This window comes from Hyla sarda, chromosome 8, assembly GCF_029499605.1.
Source record: "Hyla sarda isolate aHylSar1 chromosome 8, aHylSar1.hap1, whole genome shotgun sequence".
Classification (NCBI taxonomy): Eukaryota; Metazoa; Chordata; class Amphibia; order Anura; family Hylidae; genus Hyla; species Hyla sarda.
The window spans coordinates 110301315-110317465 of record NC_079196.1 but is presented as its reverse complement, the minus strand read 5'-3'; positions in this window follow the sequence as shown (position 1 = coordinate 110317465).

Sequence of the window (16151 nt, the reverse complement as noted above, 5' to 3'; positions counted from 1 at the left end):
GCACCCTGTGTAGATAAACTAAGGGCGGAAGTATTTTCCCCAGCAGGCATCAGTGACGTGGTGCCTGCTGGGGAAGACTGCCTGGTAGTGAGCACACTACCAGGCAGAAAAAAAGTTATTTTTAATATAGTAAAAATAAAAATTAAAAGCAGGGAGGGGGTTAGGGATAGATTGGCAATAGGCAGGGACATAAAAAAAAAAATAGGATGGTGGGAGCTACCCTTTAAGGAAAGATCACTGTGGGTATCACTCCTGACACACGCTGTGATGCTCCTGTATAATGTATGGATGCGGAGGCCGCTCTCCTATGGTCCCCTGCACGGCCGTATATATACACATATTGCTATTTCTCACAGAGAGCTGTGATTGGCTTGAACCATCTGGCCAATCACAGCTCTGCGGGAAATATGAATAGGTGTATAGATACGTGAGTGCAGGGACCATAGAAGAGCAGCCGCCGCATCTATACATTATACAAGAGGATCGCAAGGGACCCCAGCGATCTGTCAATTAGTACAGGTAACTACTACTTCCATCATGGAACAGTGTGTTCCATGCTGGGAGTAGTAGTACCACCTAAAAAATGTAAAAAAAAAAAAGTGAAAAACACGCACACACTACATTTTTATTATTGTTGGCTACATTTTTAGTGCTTTACCCGCGCACATAAATTGATCCCTGTTTAAAAATGTATAAACATTTCATAATAAAAAAGATACATTTCGTTAGATACAATTTTTTCCATCACTACTGTATCTTTTTTATTATTATTATTTTTTATCAGAATGAATTATTTACGTTCGTTTACGGATAACGAATGCATTTGTTATTTATCGCATGCATTCGGTAAATAACGAATGCATTCATTATTTTGCTATTCGTATTATCGTGGCTATTCGGGAATGTTCAAAATATGTTTTCATGCATTCGGATCGGTCCGAATGCCCGAAAACGGTAAAATTCGGTAAATTAGACATTCGTGCCGAAACGAAGTGCACATGTCTTATAATTACACATGGTCTGAGTTTCTGGAACAGATAAGGGTAAATTCTGCCCCGGGGAGGTGTGGTCCCAGGCAATAAGTTGATAGGACAATCGTAAGGACGATGTGGAGGTAAAACTTCAGCTTGTTTCTCTCTGAAGACGTCAGCAAAATCCTGAAGAAAAGACCGCAGACTGGGCAGAGGAGTGAGAGGAAACACAAACTTGGATGGCAGGGTATGGAAATAGTTGTTATAGCAGTATGTTCCCCAGCAAAGTACTTCTCCAGTGTTCCAGTCAAGATGTGGGGAATGTAGTTGTAACCAGGGCCTAGTAGAAGAGTGGAGGTACAATGTGGAAGTACATAGAAGGACAATTGTTCCTTATGCAGAACTCCAATTTGCGTAGACAAGGGTACTGTGCGGAATAAGATAGTACAGTCCAGATTTTCTCCGTTAACCGAGGAGATGTACAAAGGCTTCAGAAGGCGAGTTACAGGCAGACAATACCTATGCATTAATGAGGCATCGATAAAGTTCTCCGCAGAACCAGAGTCTGGGAAAGCCAGAATGGAGATAGTCTCTTTGCAGGGTAGAGCCAGCTGGATCTTCAAATTCAAGCGTGAAGAGGAGGTTTTCACACCTTGGGAGGCCTCTCCTACAAACCCTAGGTGCGAGCGTTTCCCTGTGACTGTGGACGCAGAGGACAGTCTCTGAGGAAATGGTCTGCACTGGTGCAATATAAGCACAGATTCTCAGCTTGACGACGGCTTCTTTCCTAAAGGGTCAGGCGAGACCGATCCACCTGCATAGCCTCCACAGCGGGAGGCATCCTAGAAGGTTGCGGTGGTTCTGGCAGACAGGTGCCAGGCGAGGAAAGCACCAAGACAAGATCCCGCCATGGATCCAGCTGGGGTTACTCTGCCTGATAATCCAGATGAGTTCATTCAGGGTAGCGGGCAATTCCCGGGCGGCAAGGACATCCTTGATATGGCTAGAAAGTCCTCTCTTGAAAGTGGCGCAAAGGGCTTCATCATTCCAAGCTAACTCCGATGCCAGGGTATGAAACCGAATGGCATACTCGCCTACAGAGGAGTTGCCCTGAGTAAGACTCAGCAATGCCATCTCTGCGGCGGAAGCTCAAGTAGGTTCTTCGAAGACACCCCGAAATTCCATCAGGGGAGTTGCCCAGGCCAAAGCCCTTCCAGTTAAAAGACTGAGGATGAAGGCCTATCCGTCATGAGTTCAATGTGCATAGAGCACTGAGTCACGAAACCACGACAGGACTTGGGATCCCCCTCATATTTCTCAGGAAGGGGCAGACGGAGTCTTGATCCGGAGACGACTGCAGGAGCGGGAGGTGCCAGCGGAGCAGGAGGAGGCTGTGGTTATGGTGGTTGTTGCTCTGCTGTTAGCAACTGCTGCAACATGGCGGATAACTGGCTCAACTGCTGTGCCTGCTGGGCTAACTGCTGTGACTGGAGTGCCACAATGGAAACGAGATCTGGATTATCAGGTAGAGGAACCCCAGCGGGATCCATGGCCAGATCTTGCTGTAACGGAGATGGATGTGGATACTCTTACCTGTGTGGCTGACCATATCGGGGAGGAGAATCTAAGGTGCCGCTGGTCTTCTCCAGAGCCCGCCGCAAGGCAGGATGGGCTTGCTGCGGCAGGCGACACCCAGGTCACTACCCCCGACACGGCTCGACCACACAGGTAGCTGGTCAAGGCGAGGTACCGAAGGATAAGGAAGTAGCGTAGTCAAACGTAGCAGAAGGTCAAGGCAGGCGGCAGTATGTATTACTACCACCTCCTTCTGCTTCTCCAAATCTCTAAGGCTAGGTTTCCACACAGGTTTTTTCTGGCGTTTTTTTGAAAACTGAACCTGTCATCAATTTTATTCCACCAGAACTACAAGCCATAGGTCTTGAGAAAGAAAGAGTGGTTGCATTAGTGAAACAGCAGCTCCACGGGGATCATGACCATTGGTACACACCAGTGGTACACACCAGTGGGGAGGGGGTGCGGGGAGTGTCAAAGTGTTGGTATGCCAATGCCTGCATGTCTTGCGCTCACTCGTTTTTTGGATTTTTTTTTTCATCCTGCCACGGCTGACTACCTACATAGCTACTTTGCTACCAGTTTACATACCTAACTACCTACCTGGCTACCTATTTACCTACCTGAATACCTGCCTAACTATTTAGCTACTTAAATACCTACCTATCTGGCTACCCATGTACTTAGCTAACTACTTGGCTATCTACCTAGGTATCTATCTACCTGGCTTCTTACTTATCTACCTACTGAAATACTTACCTTCTGAGGGGGGATCTACCTACCTAAGGATGTATTTACCTATTAGGGGTGGGTACCTACCATGGGGGTACAACCTAATAAGGGAACTATCTGACTACTGTGGGACATACCTATCTAATGGAGAACCCAACTGCCTACTGTGGGGGTATATACCTACTTAATAGGGGATCTACTAACCAGCCCACTTTTACTGGGGGAGCTTTTTTACAGTTTGGGCGTCTATAGGTGGGGAGATTTTGTAGAAGTGGAGAGGGCACTGTAAAAATGCACAGTCTCAAATGTTTTTCCTGCTGATTCTGAAGAGTTGTGGCTGAAAAAATCATCTTGACTGATGCCTGATGGAGAAGAAAAGAGGACGATTGCAATCAGGACATCGCCTGTGAAGTAATCTGGTAGAGCATCACCATGGTGTTGTGGGGGGGGGGGGGGGTGGGTTGCTAGAGATGTTGCCAAGGAGGGGTCACTGATACAAAACCTCGACAGGGGCGCAAGAAGCGCAAGGGGCACTGGGTACACCCCTAAATATGTCAGATCTTCTTTAAAGGAAACCTGTAATAACTTTCATGCTGCCTGAACCATGAGTCCTCTGGGTGGTGCCATACCAGCCTTGATTACGGCATCTGCAGCAATGAGGTGCTTTAAATGGTTGATCTGATCACCCGCAGCATGGCCGCGGGGATTAGATCAGCCGGTATGGTGGACGGAGGTCATCGAGCAGACCAGAGAAGATCACCGATATTAATGAACAGTGCTATGCCTATGCATAACACTGAACAGTATATAACATGAAAGAAAAGAAAAAGTTGAGCACTGCCCTGTACTCACTGCATTCCACGGAGCTGGTCTTTGGAGCTTGGTGTGGATAGTTAGCAGGAGATACTTGATCCCAGTGTTCAGCATCGAAAATTAAACACAGGTAAAGTTCACGAGTTCCAAATAGTAGATGTAGGACACGGCTACTCGGTGTATGGTATCCAACACTTTATTTCTTCATATGATAGTAAAAAACATACTTTAAAAGTAGTAAAGCATAGCGGGGAGAGACAAACACAAGTGAAGCGGCAATGCGGTCTGAAGAAATGCATTATGGGCACAAAACAGCTGTTAGAACCACTGGCTCCCTAGCTTAACTTGTTTGTCTCTCCCCTATAGTACACGTCATTACAGATATGGCAATACCTATTATGTATATGATTTGTATTGTTGACCTTTTTTGATGATAATACAGGGCTTTTATAAGGAAAGGGGCATTTATTTTGTTTTTTACGCTTTATACTTTTATTGAAGAAACTTTTATTTTATTTTTTACACTTTTTTACAAGTTATATTATGCTGAAATACATTTGTACTGCAGCACAGTATGACCCGATCAGCTACACACATTACAGCCTGAGCGATCCAGCCTGTGCAATCCAGCCTTCCGTAGCAGGCAGACAGGAGGTCATCATCTGACCTCCTGCTGCCATAGCAACCAATGGCGATGGTATTGCGGCACCGCTGTTGGTGAACAGGGGTAGCGCGCTCCCCCTGTCAACACCATAGTTGCTGTGATCAGGATTGATCACGGCATCTATGAGGTTAATGCTGCTGGGACTGGCGTGGCCTCGGCAGCTGCAGCGGGACCGCGGCTTTGATTGCCCGCGGCAGTGCAGGAGATCGCTAGGACGAATGCATATGTCCCAGCGCGCGAATATGTCAGGTGCTGGGACATATGCTTACGTCCTATAGCGGGAAGGGGTTCAAAAGCTCTGTATCTTACCTTTATTTTTGCTCACATAGTGCAATATCCCAGCAGGAGAAAGTGGGTGTTTCCCAGCAGCCATGACATCACTGAAGCCTGCTGGGGGACCACCACCGCCCTCACATCGTTGCAGCGGTGTGATGAATAGAAGACCTCAGGTTCTGTGCATGTTTCAGTGAGGCTCTTTGCAGCTTTCAGTGAGGCTCTGTGCAACTTTCAGTGAGGCTCTGTGCAGCTGTCAATCAAGCTCAGTGCAGAGAAGAACTTCCGGAGTTTGGTCTCCTGCCAGGCCAGGAGGAGACCAAACTCACTGTATTAATTGTGTCAGGGAACAGAACAGAGCGGCCTAGTTTTTTTTATTGCATTTTAAACATATGTTGATCATTTTAAAAGCAAGTGAATGGGAAAGTGTCTGCTAATTATATAAGGAACACTATATTAAAAGTTTTATTTGGTGACAGGCACTCTTTAAGGGGTTAAGGCTCTTCAGGCTGATTTATTCTGCTTTATTTGGATAGGAAAACATAAGGGCTTGGGTGGCCTGTTGGTTCCAAATTTACTAAAATATTATGCTGTTAGGATCACTCAACTCACTCTGGTTAAAGGGGTATTCCGCCCCTAGACATCTTATCCCCTATCCAAAGGATAGGGGATAAGATGTCAGATCGCCGCGGTCCCGCTGCTGGGGACCCCCGGGATCGCTCTGTGCGTAATGACGGGCGATACGGGGGAAGGAGCAGCGTGACGTCATGGCGCCGCCCCTCGTGACATCACGGCCCGTCCCCTTAATGCAAGTCTATGGGAGGGGGCGTGATGACCGCCACGCCCCCTCCCATAGACTTGTATTGAAAGGGGCGGGCCGTGACATCATGATGGGCGGAGCCATGATGTAACGATGCTCCGGCCCCTGTACCGCCCATCATTACGTGCAGAGCGAACTCGCTCTGTGCTGTAATGATAGCGCGGTGCCGCAGCGGGGATCCCAGGGGTCCTCAGCAGCGGGACCGTGGTGATCTGACATCTTATCTCCTATCCTTTGGATAGGGGATAAGATGTCTAGGGGCGGAATACCCCTTTAATGCCTCTCAGGTGGTCCTTTATAAGCTCAGCTAGATTCAGACTTGGTGCGGTCCGGTACTCTTCCCTGGCTGTGCTCATGTGGTTTCCTGCCCCTGTGGCTCACTTGCTTACTTCTTCTGCTCTTTAGGTCCTTCATGCTCTCTCTCTCTCTCTCTCTCTCTCTCTCTCTCTCTCTCTCTCTCTCTCTCTCTCTCTCTCTCTCTCTCTCTCTCTCTCTCTCTCTGGCGGCAGGTACGCTTTCACTTTTCTTTGCAATCTATCCCCTTTTCCTCTCACTCCTGTAGACTTTTAACTTGCTCAAAACATAAAGCATATACACCATTGTTTATCACATTGAAGCTTCTAGACATGCTGTAAAATTGTATTTAAGTATAATAGTTACCTCTTATAATCATCTCTCAAATTAAGAAGGTTTATTACAGGGAGTGGCAGAAACTGCAGATGAAAGACAGGGTTGGGGGGAAAGGGATGGTACGGCAATTTCTTTTGACACTATGGATACGAGTTGGGATATGGATTCATGGATTTACTCTGATACATATATCTATATCTATCTATCTATCTCTCTATATCTATGTAAAAATAGCAGAAGATTGTCGCAGCACTCCAAAAAATAATAAAAAGATAAGGTGGCTTTATTCCATGTTACAAATACAAGAGCTATTTGTATTTGTAACATGGAATAAAGCACCCTTATCTTCTGCTCTTTTGTCTGGATTTGGGCCTTTGACCGGTGCCAACTAGCCGCCTGCACCCACCTATGTTTTCTAATTTTCTTTTGGTAGTGATGCTCTTCCGTAATTTTTTTCATATCTATCTATTATGTATCTATTTGTACAATGTAGAAGTGTCAGCTGGCACTGCTGCTGTCCCGGATACACCCCTCACCTTAATCTTCCTCTGACCAGCGTAGTCGTAGAGGCACAGTCACCTGCTGGTGCTAGAGAAACTGGTGGTGCACAGGCTGTGCAAGGCTCAAGTAACTGTATATCGCAAGACAATGAAGTAGAAAAAAGCCGGCAGCTCACCAGGAAATTCAACGCAAGCTTCTTTATTGACCAGCGTGTGTGGGTTACAAAACTTGAAGTGCAGGTGCTCTACCCCAAAACCGCACGAACAACGTCCGTTTCGCACTAACTGTGCTTCCTCCGGTTCGTGAAACCGGAGGAAGCACAGTTAGTGCGAAACGGACGTTGTTCGTGCGGTTTTGGGGTAGAGCACCTGCACTTCAAGTTTTGTAACCCACACACGCTGGTCAATAAAGAAGCTTGCGTTGAATTTCCTGGTGAGCTGCCGGCTTTTTTCTACTTCATTGTCTTGTATTATGTATCTATGTGTGTGTATAAATATAAATATATATATATATATATATATATATATATATTTATATCTATATATAGATATTTTCTATATAGAGAGTACTTGAGGATACTGTTTCAAGATTTGGGGCATATTTGAAGAAAAGAAAACATTTCCAATTCAAAAGAAACCTACAAGATTTCAAGAACAAACAGGAATGCGAGATCTTAAAACAGAATGTAGGCCCCACTCAAGAAACAGACGTATCATCGTCCGAGTGTGAGGAGTCTGATATAGAAAGACCTCAAAATCTAGGGGGGTCTATAGAGGTAACCAAGGTAGAGGAGGAAGTAGAGCGAGGGGTTACAGAGGAAAGAGAGGATCAAGGAGGGTTTTTTTTTAGACAAACCACCCCCAGTATCGGATTATCTACTGAGGAGCAAAGAGTAGATGACCCACCTACAAAAGACGAGGAACTTAAGGTAATAAACTTGTCCAAAAGAAACCTAACGACAGTAGAAATTAACTTACTGGCTAGAGGTTTATCATTTGTCCCCACTGTCCACTACAATCCATTTTTGTGGGTAAAAGATCTTAACCTGTTCGCTAGGAGATTGAAGTGGAAGAGACATTTTAAAATCCAGGAAAACAGACATAGTGAGGGATTTGGATTGGAGGCTACAGAGATGGGTTTGTTTACAGACATGGGGCAATTATTACAGGGGGGTCTAATACCAGAAGGACAGGGCCCCTTTTCCCATCTAGGTAAGAAAAGTACCCATGCCCCTCCTCTGGGTGATTATTCCCACATAGATATTTTTGTAGACGTGGTAACAAATGCCCTTAGAAAACTGGGGAATGTTAAATCACCTAGGGAATATAATCTATCCCGGCTGGAGAATGAGGCACTTAGATCCCTGGAGAATGACTCCTCCCTGGTCATCAAACCCTCCGATAAAGGGGGCAACATAGTATTGATGAGGGAGGAGTACTGGGAGATGTGCCTTAAAATTCTGAATGATAGGGAATGTTACTTACCCCTTAGAAGTGATCCTGCAAAAAAGTTTGGTGATGAATTGATAGCCATACTGGATGCTGCCAAAAATGAAGGTCTTATTAGTGGTAGGGAATTTGAGTACATGAAGCCAGTTCACTCCAGAATAGCGAGTTTCTATTTGACTCCGAAGGTACACAAGGGCTACCCCCCCCCCCCCTTGAGGGGGCGCCCGATTGTATCAGGAATCGAGAATCTGACACAGGCGGCTAGTGAGTATGTTGATGTGGCATTGCGCCCATTTGTATACTCACTACCCTCGTTTCTAAGAGATACGACAGATGTAATTAAGAGATTAGAAGATCTGAGAGTTGAAGAGGGTGCCTTTCTGGCGTTGCTGGACGTGGAGGCACTTTACTCTTCAATTTTCTCATGAGAAAGGTGTCGTTCTACTTACAGATGAGGGGGACGCAGTATGGACCTCATAATACCTTTGTCCTTGATCTCCTGAGATTTATTCTGACAAAAAACTATTTCTTGTTTGAGGGGCGGTCCTTCCACCAACAGCGAGGTACAGCAATGGGGAGCCCTTGTGCCCCCAGTTATGCTAACCTGTACCTCGGGTGGTGGGAGGACCAACATGTCTTCTGCGAGGGGATGTCACTATGGACTGACCATATTGCTATGTGGGTCAGGTTCATAGATTACGTCCTCCTCATCTGGACATCATCAGAGGACATGTTTAACAAGTTTGTTAGCTCCCTCAACCAGAATGAGTTAGGCCTGCGGTTCACATCTACCTGTAGTAGAAGTGAGCTGGTGTTCCTCGACCTGAAGATTTGGGTGGCAGAGGATAACCAGGTCCTCACCACGGTACATAGAAAGGAAACTGCGACGAATGCCCTTCTTCAGTGGGACAGCTGCCATCCTCTCCCGCTGAAGAGGGGCATTCCGACTGGACAATATCTTAGAATGCGTAGGAACTGCTCCACACTGTCAGAATTTGAGATGAAAGCATCAGAACTAAGAACAAGACTAAGAAACAGGGGATACCCTAACAAGGTGCTTAAAAGGGCATATCACAGGGCACTAAGCACCAATAGGACGAATCTCCTGACACCTAGGACAAAGATTGACCAAAGTGACACCATTAGAATCATAGGGACCTATGATGACAAGTGGAGAGAGGTTCAGAACATTTTTAGATCTCACTGGGATATTCTCAAAACTGATGACAAGTTGACAGATAGGTTATCTGAGGATTTTCTGATAACATATCGTAGAGGCCAAAACCTGAAGGATAGACTAACACACAGCTATTTGTCACCTATTAGATCAGGGGAATGGCTTACATCGAAAATTAAAGGTACCTACCCATGTGGCAAATGTACGATTTGCCCTTACATTAAGAAAAGTAAGACCTTTTCAAGTACTAGTGTCATACAAGAAATTTAAATGAGATCATTCGCCAATTGCGATACTAAGGGTGTCGTGTATTTGCTTACCTGTATGTGTCCAAAAAATTATATAGGCAAGGCGTTTAGACCCCTAAAGAAAAGAATCCAGGAACATGTGGGGGACATCATACACGCTAGGGACACCCCGGTAGGAAACCACTTTGCTACACATCATGATTGTAGCCCAGTTAATCTAAAGGTACAAGTGATAGAGGTTGTCCCACAGTCACCCAGAGGAGGAAATTGGGATAAAACTCTCCTCCAGAGGGAGGAAGAGTGGACCTTTAGATTAGATACTGTCAAGCCGAAAGGATTAAATGACTTCATCTCATATGCCTCTTTTATTTAAAACCTCCCTTTTTTCTAGGCCTATCATGAATTTATCCCACCTGACTGTGACTATGATGACAAGGGCAGCATATATAGACAGATGAAAACAAGAACTTAATTGTGAAAAACACATAAACAAGTACCCAATCGTCCTAAAATTTGATCTCTAAACAAGGTAACTGAGTGTTTAAGCACACATACGGTTAACATACATTACCTTTAAGAGAAGAGGGCCCTTTCGGCATCAATATCAAGGTCTGAGACGCAAACCATTGGTGTCTATGGTTACCAGAGTCAGAACGAGGCGTGAAGCGTAACCTGATGTCATGTATCTCCTCCCCTTACAGCGCGATACCTCAGATCCTCAGGATAGGTCAGCGGCGCGTCTATGACGCGCACGACCTAGGCTGAGGGAGTCATGTAACTATGGGGGAGGAGCTAACTAGCTTAAATAACAGCGCGAACCAGAACTTCTCTGTACGGCCGCCACCAGAGCCGCACCTAGAGGAATGGGCACATCGCAGAAGCTAAATGAATAGCCAAGATGCCGGTCCCTGATGACTGATGGCAAAAGAAACGCGTAGGACCCCTGCTTTGGACACGCGAATGATATGTAACTATGCTGTTTAACAATGCATGTGTTATTGGACTAGATGAAGGACAGCTGCTGCACATAGGGCAAAGTGCAATGACTATGATCTCACTTTGGTGCTAGTCGCTTATACTGCCGCTCATTGCAAGAAACCTGCAGCTATTGGGATAAGTGCAATATTTAACTGCTGCAGAACTGAGGGGCAAAGTGCAATGACATTTATCTTGCTTTTGTGCTAATTCAATATACTGCTGCTTTTTGTAAGATATCTGCTGCTATTTTGGAAAGTGCAATATTTATTGCTGCAGAACTGAGTGCAATAATGGTATGCTGCTAAGACTTGTTTCATATATTGCTGCTTATTGGAAGAGATTGCTGCTACTGTGCCAAGAATAATATTATAATTACGGCAGAACAGTGCAATATATTCATGCTGCTATGAATGCTGTGAACCATTGAGATACATTATATGAGCAGTGTCACTATTGCATGATGGCAAATATGAACTCTGTTGGAATATGCACCGTACATGAATGAACTGTGGTAATATGCACCTTTGCGGAAGGAGGATCAGTTGATGTTGATATAGTGACTACTCATCTACGTAAGCCCTGTGACAACAGTATACTTCATAAATTATAAGGACTGCCCATAAGTAGATATTTATGCTTCTACTAGCGATATCTATAGCAAATGGTGGCGGTCTGTAAAAATTTTGTGCACTACTTATTATTTTTTGTTTGTTTTGTTTGTTTATTTTATAAGCTACAATTAAAAGTGACGTTTTAATCATATTTCCAGTATAAGGTTCCCTTTTGCTTTGTTGATACAAAAATTTGGGAGACCTAAACCTCTAGCTAGAAGCTATTTAATTGATACTCTATATATATATATATATATATATATATATATATACACTCAAGTCGGAAAGGAATTCCACCCCCCCCCCCATCCCAATATGGAGCAATTAGCATCAGCCTCATAAGAAGTTTTTTTTCCCTTTCTCTTGATCAACACAGTAGAGTTATAGGTTGAACTTAATGAACAGTTTTTTTACATTATCAACTGAAGCTGTTCAAACCATCCAACTTTGGCAGACTGTTTAAAGTGTATACAGACCTTGTGAGTCTCCCCCTGTCGGAGAAGAAAATACCTTATTCCTCAGGGACAGAGAAGTTGTTTCCAAAGCTGTCTGGCTGCAGCTTATCCTTCCCCTCTCTATAGAAGACAGCCACTCCGAACTTTCATATGTACGGAAATGTCGGGAGAGATTAGTGTCAATAAAAGAAACCTTAAAAGGGAATTTGTCGTCAGGGTCACCTGCACTAACGTATTTGCACAGGCTTGTAGTGCGGGTGACGCTGATGTTGATACCTTTACCCGATTGGTCCTATTGTTGCCCGTTGTCCTCCTTATTCGGTTGGCAGACTTGGAGCATGGGAAGTGATAGTATGTAGTATTCTACTATGTAGTTTTAGTGTAGCAAAAGCTGGTGAAGTAATATACAATGCATTTGAAAAGACCCTATTACTTTTTTCACATTTTGTCATCTTACAGACTTGTGCTAGAATTAAAAAAAGATCCAAGTTTTCTCACATCACTCTGCTCTCAGTACGCCATAATGAGAATATGAAAACTGAATTTAGAATTTTTTTGCAACTTTATGTCTATTAAAAGGAAAAACTTAACTTTTGCTCAAAGTATTCAAACCATTCACAATGACAATTGAAATTTAGCTCTGGCTCCTACCATGTCTCCTGATCATCTCTTAGATGTTTCCGAGTTAACTGTGGTAAATTCAGTTGAATGGACATGATGAGAAGACACAGCCCTGTCTATGTAAGGTCTTACTGCTGACAATGGATAACAGAGAAAAAAAACAAGCCATGAGGTAGAAAGAACTGCCTGTAGAGTTTAGGGACAGGATTGTGTGGAGGAATAGGTCTGGAGAAGGGTACAAAAAATTTTCTGCTGTGCTAAAAGCTCCCAAGAACCCATTCTTAAATGAAAGTAGTGTTGAACAACCAGCACTCTGGCCACCACATCAAATTAAGTAATTAGGGGAGAAGGGATTTAGAAAGAGAAGTGACCAAGAACCCAATGATCACCCTGGCTGAGCTCCAAAGATCCTATGTGCAGATGGGAGGAACTTCAAGGTCAGCCATCGCTGCAGCACTCCACCAACCTGAGCTTTATGCCAGAGTGGCCAGAATGAAGCCCACAGTAAAAATATACATGAAAGTCCACCTGGATGTAGTTTGCAAAAAAAGACAAACAAAAAATGAAAAAAGTGTGAAAAACAAGGATTCTATGGTTTGATGAAACCTAGACGCTAGGACTGTGCAAGATCATTCTTTCATCAGAGGAATTTCAGTGGCTGAAAGCTCTGCAGCTGACATTCCGTAGTGTGCACTGTGCAGTGGAATCCCATTGAAAACAATGGGATGCTGTGCTGCACCAGAATTTCCAAGTGCAATTTTTTATGCAGAATTACATTCGGAAATTACATAGTGTGAACCAGCCTAAGCGTCATGTCTGGATGAAACCAGGCACTGTTCATCACTAGTGTTGAGCGGCATAGGCCATATTCGAATATGCGATATTTCACGAATATATGGATGAATATTCGTCATACATTCCCTAAATTCGCATATTCGTAATGAGGGGCATTTACTAATCTTTTACTATGTAGTCTGTTTTTTACCCTGTTTTTTTCTACTTCATTTTTGACTATGTGCGACAAATTTACTAAACTGTTGCAAGGCATTAATAAATTTGGCACACATAGGCAAAAGTGGGAAATTTACTTCATGTAGTAGAAAAAATAGTCTGTTCCTTTTTCCTGCTGTCTGAATAGGTTTGGCTGCTAGGTTTCCTTCTGGATCTTTTGTTTTTGAGTTTTTTTTTTTTTAGCTTTTTCACCACATCTAAATAATTCAATAACTACAGTGGTCCCTCAAGTTACAATAATAATTGGTTCCAGGAAAACCATTGTAAGTTGAAACCATTGTATGTTGAGACCATAACTCTATGGAAACGTGGTAATTGGTTCTAAAGGCACCAAAATGTCATCCAAAATAGGAAAAAGTAACAAAGAAAAATAAGTAGATAACTGATATAGATAAAGCAAATCCTTACATATAAAAGTAATAAAGATCTGCTGGGAGCTGTAATCACTGTCTATGTCAGTGTTTCCCAAGCAGGGAGCCTCCAGCTGTTGCAAAACTATAACTCCCAGCATGCCTGGACAGCCAAAGGCTGTCCGGGCATGCTGGGAGTTGTAGTTTTGCAAAAGATGGGGCCACCCTGCTTGGGAAACACTGGTCTATGTAGAGGACAGGAGCTTCTTCAGGGGTCCTGTACAGTACAGGCAATGTCCAAAACAAGTAATGGAGTTGCCCTCACCTGGTGTCCAAAAGAGCAGCTAACCCTGATACAGGTAAAGTGTACAGAACATGTAATACCAGACACCAGTCAGTGCATACACTTCAGTAATACAGGGGTTTTACCAGTGAATGCTCATTTTGATTGATTGGTTCTTCTGGCCATTGACACGTTTCACAGATCTGGACTGTCTGTAGCATTGTATGTTGAGTCTGGTTTCAACTTACGATGGTCCAGAAAAGACCATTGTATGTTGAAACTATTGTATGTTGAGGCCATTGTAAGTTGAGGGATCACTGTAAATTGTAGTCATGGCTCAGAAGTGGTAAACGGTGTTTAGTGTGTGTGTGTGTGTGTGTTTATTACATTTTTTTAACACAGTTTTTTTCTCCCTAAATGTACTTACACTTTTTTTTTTTTTTGGTTACTTCTTCTACAGATCTGTGTATCCTGTGGACTCCTTCAGATTCGGTGGACTACTTCGATGACCAGCGTTTTTCTTAGCTTGATGTTAATAAAATGGTTAACGAGGGCTTGTGGGGGAGTGTTTTTTGTAATAAATTTTTTTTTAAACCTGTTGTGTTTTTTTTTTATTTTACTTTACTAGACAGGCTTAGTAGTGGAAGCTGTCTTATAGACTGAGTCCATTACTAAGCCGGGCTTAGCGTTAGCCATGAAAACAGCTAGCGCTAACCCCCAATTATTACCCCGGTACCCAACACCACAGGGGTGCCGGGAAGAGCCGGTACCAACAGGCCCGGAGCGTCAAAAATGGCGCTCCTGGGCCTAGGCGGTAACAGGCTGGCGTTATTTAGGTTGGGGAGGGCCAGTAACAATGGTCCTCGCCCACCCTGGTAACGTCAGGCTGTTACTGTTTGGTTGGTATTTGGTTGAGAATAAAAATAGGGGGACCCTATGCGTTTTTTTAATATATTTAATTATATATTTAAAAAAAAAAAAAAACGCATAGGGTCCCCCCTATTTTCATTCTCAGCCAAATACCAACCAAACAGTAACAGCCTGACGTTCCCAGGGTGGGCGAGGACCATTGTTACTGGCCCTCCCCAGCCTAAATAACGCCAGCCTGTTACCGCTTAGGCCCAGGAGCCCCATTTTTGACGCTCCAGGCCTGTTGGTACCGGCTCTTCCCGGCACCCCTGTGGCGTTGGGTACCGGGGTAAATATAGGGGGTTAGCGCTAGCTGTTTTTGTGGCTAGCGCTAAGCCCAGGTTAGTAATGGACTCTGTCTATAAGACAGCTTCCACTACTAAGCCTGTCTAGTAAAGTAAGAAAAAAACACAACAGGTTTTAAAAATTTTTTATTACAAAAAACACTCCCCCACAAGCCCTCGTTAACCATTTTATTAAAATCAAACAAAGAAAAACGCTGGTCATCGAAGTAGTCCACCGAATCCGAAGGAGTCCACAGGATACACGGATCTGAAATGAGAAGAAAACAAAAAAAATGGGTTAGGACATTTATTATCACCTGCTCACACATCTCCCGCCCCGCACGACTACAACTGCCAGCATGCCCTTACAGTAAGGACATGCTGGGAGTTGTAGTTGTGTGGTGCAGGAGATGTGTGGGCAAGTGACAAGCTTGTCCCCTGCCCCCAGCTGCAGGACTACAACTCCCAGCATGCCCTTACAGTAAGGTGGGGCGGAGGCCGGGCACAGTGTTTCCCAACCTGGGACTTGTAGTTTTGCAACATCTGGAGGCACCCTGGTTGGGAAACACTGTTTTAGGCCAGTGTTTCCCAACCAGGGTGCCTCCAGATGTTGCAAAACTACAAGCCCCAGCATGCCTGGACAGTCAAAGGCTGTCTAGGCATGCTGGGAGTTGTAGTTTTGCAACATCTGGAGGCAACCTGGCTGGGAAACACTGGCCTAAAACAGTGTTTCCCAACCAAGGTGCCTCCAGATGTTGCAAAACTACAAGTTCCAGCATGCCTGGACAGTCAAAGGCTGT